This window comes from Bos grunniens, chromosome 10, assembly GCF_055505025.1.
Source record: "Bos grunniens cultivar Pamir isolate PY7600 chromosome 10, Bosgru_T2T1.0, whole genome shotgun sequence".
Classification (NCBI taxonomy): domain Eukaryota; kingdom Metazoa; phylum Chordata; class Mammalia; order Artiodactyla; family Bovidae; genus Bos; species Bos grunniens.
The window spans coordinates 37,075,430-37,081,429 of NC_141174.1; positions in this window are offsets into that span (position 1 = coordinate 37,075,430).

Here is a 6,000-nt window from a genome sequence, read left to right on the forward strand (position 1 = left end):
AACACAAATCATAGTGACCTCATTAAGGTGTGATCCAAGTTAATCTGAAAAATTAATTTTACTTCCCCTTGAAAAAATTTTAAAACCCATGTCAGACATGCCCATGAAGTTCAATGAACTCCTTGAAATCACTTGAATTATTGTGAACCTTTTTTTAAAAATTAATTTTTATTGGGGTATGCTGCTGCTAAGTTGCGTCAGTCGTGTCCGACTGTGTGCGACCCCATAGACAGCAGCCCACCAGGCTCCCCCGTCCCTGGGATTCTCCAGGCAAGAACACTGGAGTGGGTTGCTATTTCCTTCTCCATTGCGTGAAAGTGAAGTCGCTCAGTCGCGTCTGACTCATAGCAACCCCATGGACTGCAGCCTACCAGGCTCCTCCATCCATGGGATTTTCTAGGCAAGAGTACTGGAGTGGCTTGCCATTGCCTTCTCCATTATTGGGGTATAGTTGACTTACAATGTTGTGTTAGTTTCAGTTGTACAGCGAAGTGAATCATTTATACACATATATACTATATTTTAGATTCTTTTCCCATATAGGTCATTATAGAGTATTGAGTAGAGTTTCCTGGGCTATATAGTAGGTCCTAATTAGTTATATATTTTATATCCCAATTTATACTCTTTCCCCCTTAATTAAAGTTATGACCAACCTAAGCAGCATATTGGAGAAGGCAATGGCACCCCACTCCAGTACTCTTTCCTGGAAAATCCCAGGAACAGAGGAGCCTGGTGGGCTGCAGTCCGTGGGATCACTAAGAGTCGAACACGACTGAGTGAATTCACATTCACTTTCACTTTTCACTTTCATGCATTGGAGAAGGAAATGGCAACCCACTCCAGTGTCCTTGCCTGGAGAATCCCACGATGGGGGAGCCTGTTGGGCCGCCGTCTATGGGGTCGCACAGAGTCGGACACGACTGAAGGGACTTAGCAGCAGCAGCAGGCAGCATATTAAAAGGCAGAGACATTACTTTGCCAACAAAGGTCCATCTAGTCAAAGCTATGGTTTTTCCAGTAGTCATGTATGGATGTGAGAGTTGGACTATAAAGCTGAGTGCAGAATTGATGCTTTTGAACTGTAGTGTTAGAGAAGACTCTTGAGAGTTCCTTGGACAGCAAGGAGATCCCACCATCCATCCAAAAGGAAATCAGTCCTGAATATTCATTGGAAGGATAATGCTGAAGCTGAAACTCCAATACTTTGACCACCTGATTCGAAGAACTGACTCATTGGAGAAGACTCTGATGCTGGGAAAGATTGAAGGCAGGAGGAGAAGGGGACGACAGAGGATGAGATGGTTGGATGGCATCACTGACTCAATGGACATGAGTTTGAGTAAACTCCGGGAGTTGGTGATGGACAGGGAGGCCTGGCATGCTGCAGTCCATGGGGTCGCAAAGAGTTGGACACAACTGAGTGACTGAACTGAACTTCCCCCTTAACTGAGGAATTGTTAGGTTGGATGCAGAGATGCCTTAAGTGGAGGGCTAATAAAGCCCCATTAAACCATCTGAGAATTCCACCTGATACTCAGATATGACATAGTATTTCCTCACTAGTTATTCTCATCTATTTGTGAACCCCAGGAATCGTACTGTCTATTTCTTTCCAGTAGCTCTTTTCCTGTCTTATATCTGGCAAAAAACTTCTGTTATTCAGCCTATTCTTTTAAGGATTTCCCCAAACCCAAATAATTTTTATACTACTGTCTCTTAATGTATGAAGACAGAACATTATCTGTTGATCAAAAAAAAGTCTACCTAGAGTGAGACGTCCTGGAATGTAAAGTCCAGTGGGCCTTAGGAAGCATCACGACAAACAAAGCTAGTGGAGGTGATGGAATTCCAGTTGAGCTATTTCAAATCCTGAAAGATGATGCTGTGAGAGTGTTGCACTCAATATACCAGCAAATTTGGAAAACTCAGCAGTGGCCACAGGACTGGAAAAGATCAGTTTTCATTCCAGTCCCAAAGAAAGCCAGTGCCAAAGAATGCTCAAACTATTGCACAATTGCACTCATCTCACATGCTAGTAATGTAATGCTCAAAATTCTCCAAGCCAGGCTTCAGCAATATGTGAACCGTGAACTTCCAGATGTTCAAGCTGAATTTAGAAAAGGCAGAGGAACCAGAGATCAAGTTGCCAACATCCACTGGATCATCAAAAAAATAAGAGAGTTCCAGAAAAACATCTATTTCTGCTTTACTGACTATGCTAAAGCCTTTGACTGTGTGGATCACAATAAACTGTGGAAAATTCTGAAAGAGATGGGAATACCAGACCACCTGACCTGCCTCTTGAGAAACCTGTATGCAGATCATGAAGCAACAGTTAGAACTGGACATGAAACAACAGACTGGTTCCAAATAGGAAAAGGAGTATGTCAAGGCTGTATATTGTCACCCTGCTTATTTAACTTATATGCAGAGTACATCATGAGAAACGCTGGGCTGGAGGAAGCACAAGCTGGAATCAAGATTGCTGGGAGAAATCTCAATAACCTCAGATATGCAGATGACACCACTCTTATGGCAGAAAAAGAAGAAGAACTAAAGAGCCTCTTGATGAAAGTAAAAGAGGAGAGTGAAAAAGTTGGCTTAAAGCTCAACATTCAGAAAACCAAGATCATGGCATCTGGTCCCATCACTTCATGGGAAATAGATGGGGAATCAGTGGAAACAGAGGCTGACTTTATTTTTCTGGGCTCCAAAATCACTGCAGATGGTGATTGCAGCTATGAAATTAAAAGACACTTACTCCTTGGAAGGAAAGTTATGACCAACCTAGACAGCATATTAAAAAGCAGAGACATTACTTTTCCAAGAAAGGTCCATCTAGTCAAGGTTATGGTTTTTCCAGTGGTCATGTATGGATGTGAGATTTAGACTGTGAAGAAAGCTGAGCACTGAAGAATTGATGCTTTTGAACTGTGGTGTTTGAGAAGACTCTTGAGAGTCCATGGACTGCAAGGAGATCCAACCAGTCCATCCTAAAGGAGATCAGTCCTGGGTCTTCATTGGAAGGACTGATGTTGAAGCTGAAACTCCAGTACTTTGGCCACCTGATGAGAAGAGCTGACTCATTTGTAAAGACCATGATGATGTGAAAGATTGAGGGCAGGAGAAGAAGGGGATGACAGAGGATGAGAAGGTTGGATGGCATCACCGACTCAATGGACATGGGTTTGGGTGGACTTCGGGAGTTGGTGATGGACAGGGAGGCCTGGCGTGCTGTGGTTCATGGGGTCACAGAGAGTCAGACACGACTGAGCGACTGAACTAACTAACTAAGCCACAGTTCCTTGCTTTGTGTCCTGCTCTGCAGAAGCCACTATTTAAAATTTTTCAGTGGTTACCTCTATTCTTCTGTGGAATACATTTATATCTTTGTTGCTTGACTTGGTCCACTTTAGACATGATCTCTTGACTCCCTGCTCTAATAGATATGAATTTGGTTCTTTTATACTTAACCTCATCTTCCCCTTCTCTTTCCTGATAATAGCTATGTCACAAATTTTAATTCCTTTATTTTGAATTTTTACTTCAATATTTGTTACTTGCTCCATCTATTATTGACAGTATCTCTTGACTCCTATTTTGTATGAAGGGGATGTTATTCCCTACCCTGCCCTGCATATTCCTTCCACATTCAACCTTCCAACTTGTATCCACTATACTTAGACATTATCAAGTCAGATAACTACATTCTACTCTGTAAGCATGATTGTCCTCTATGTTTTATTGAAAACCAAACTTTCAAATAAGCTGTTTGTATCTAAGTTTCACCAGACAGCCAGTATTATGGGATGACTGAATTTTTTTCTTGGTGGTTTTCCAGTGTCATGATGATATGCTTTGCAGAAGAGAATACTGCTAGCATCATTTTTTTTTTTTTCTTCTCCTTCTGTGAACACTCTTTAGTATTTCTCTCTGGAAGTTTTCTGGATATTGCCTTTAACCTTGGAATTTTGAAAATGCATAATGACATATGTCATGTAGGTCTCTCTTGTTCTATCCTGTTCCATCTTACTCAGAACTTGGTGAATTCCCCTACTTTATAATGTTACTCTTCAACTCTCAGAAGTTTAGTAATATTAATTCTTTATAAATTCCTCTTCTTTGAGTTTCTTCATCTCTTTTTCTGGATTGATTTTCTGTGTGTCTGGATTGACTCTTTATGTACCTTAGCTTCCTTCTACCCCTTCATCCATATATTCTGCATTTGTATATTTTAGTTCTGCTTTTGGGGATTTATTCAACATTATATTTTAACTTTATCTTTGCATTCACCTTATTAATTTTAAGAGGTCTCTTTTTCTCTGGTTGTTTTTATTTACATATTTAAACATTTTAAGGATGAAATATTATTTTGAACTCTGTAATGACCCAAAGAGGTGGGATGGGGGGAAGGGGGGGAGGCTCAGGAATGAGGGAATATATGTATAACTATGGCTGATTTGTGTTGTTGTACAACAGAAACCAACACCATCTTTTAAAGCAATTTTCCTCCAATTAAAAAGTAAACTTAAAAAATCTTATTTTGACACTAAGGATCTGATTGAAATTAGAGTTCCCTAATTTATTTAGATTTTTCCATTTGTCCAGAGTTCATTTCTACTTCTTCTTGGCCTTTTTCTTTGATTATGCAGATTTTCCTCAGACTTCTAGTGAGCCTTGATTGTCCATATATACCTAAGAATGAGCTTAGAAAGGATGTCTGGGACCTCTGTGGCTATGGATGGTGTTTAGCCCAAACAGACTCTACTTTGATATAGGGAAGGTCAGTGCCATTATGATAGAGGACCAAAATATTGGACCGAGGACTTTATTGCAATTTTTATTTTCTAAAAACTTTTATTGGAGTATTAATTGTTTTACAATGTTGTGTGAGTTTCTGCTGTACAATGAAGTGAGTCAGCTATATGTATAAGTATATCCTCTCACTCTTGGACCTCCCTTCCATTACCACCTCCCTCTCGCCCATCCACCCCTCTAGGTCATCACAGAGCACCGAGTTGCACTCCCGGGTACTATACGGCAGCTTCCCACTAGCTATCTGTTTTACACATGGTAATGTATACATGTCAGTCTTACTCTCCCAATTCATCTCCTCCTTCTCTTCTGCCGTATGTATTTAAATTTTTTATACTCTTTTTTATTAGTTTATCAGTTTGTATACACATTATACTTAAATTTATACTTCATGGCTCCTAAATGAAATAAGCACAGTAATAGTCCCTGCTCTTCTTTCTTTTCATTTCCCGTACTTTATCAGTTATATCTTAAATTTTGCAATAAAATTAAATTCTAAATATCGTCTGTAACTATACTTTGGAGTGACTTCCTTACCAGTTTTTTTCTATAATTTGAACCTAAGGTTTATATGTTTATATATAATATTATGACCATGGAAATATTGTTCACCATAGAGCCAAGGAGTGTGCTAGTATTTTATTTCCCTCTCTGTATGACCAAAGTTATATCCATCTCATCAAATTATAAATATCCATGTCCAAAGTTTGACCTTTTTTTGCATTGTAGTGAATGTTCACAGCTAGGTCATATTTTAATTTACTTCATAATTGAACCAGAGCTTCTTGTACAATTGTGCTTTTCCTTGAATTTCTACCTGCCCTTTTTTGTTTTCTTTCCTGTGGGGAGAAAAAACATATGCTTTTATCGCTATGCACTAATTTTATTCAGGTCCTTAGTTATTCTGTCTTTTGCTTGGAATCCACTCCTCCTTTCTTCTTGACAATAAATTTGGGGGGGGGGCTATAAAAGATTTTGCTTTGTATTTTAAAAATGGATCTGCTATAAAATCTACTTTGTTGGCAAAATGTAGGAAAATCTTAAAATGTGTTTTTTTTAATTTGCAAAAGTGTCTACAGTTTTTATACTAGTTAGATTAATTATAACAAGATTCATAAAGACATAGTTGATAGACTGATTATCATAAGATTGCTAAGCAAGTTCAAATTTTAAGGACAAAAC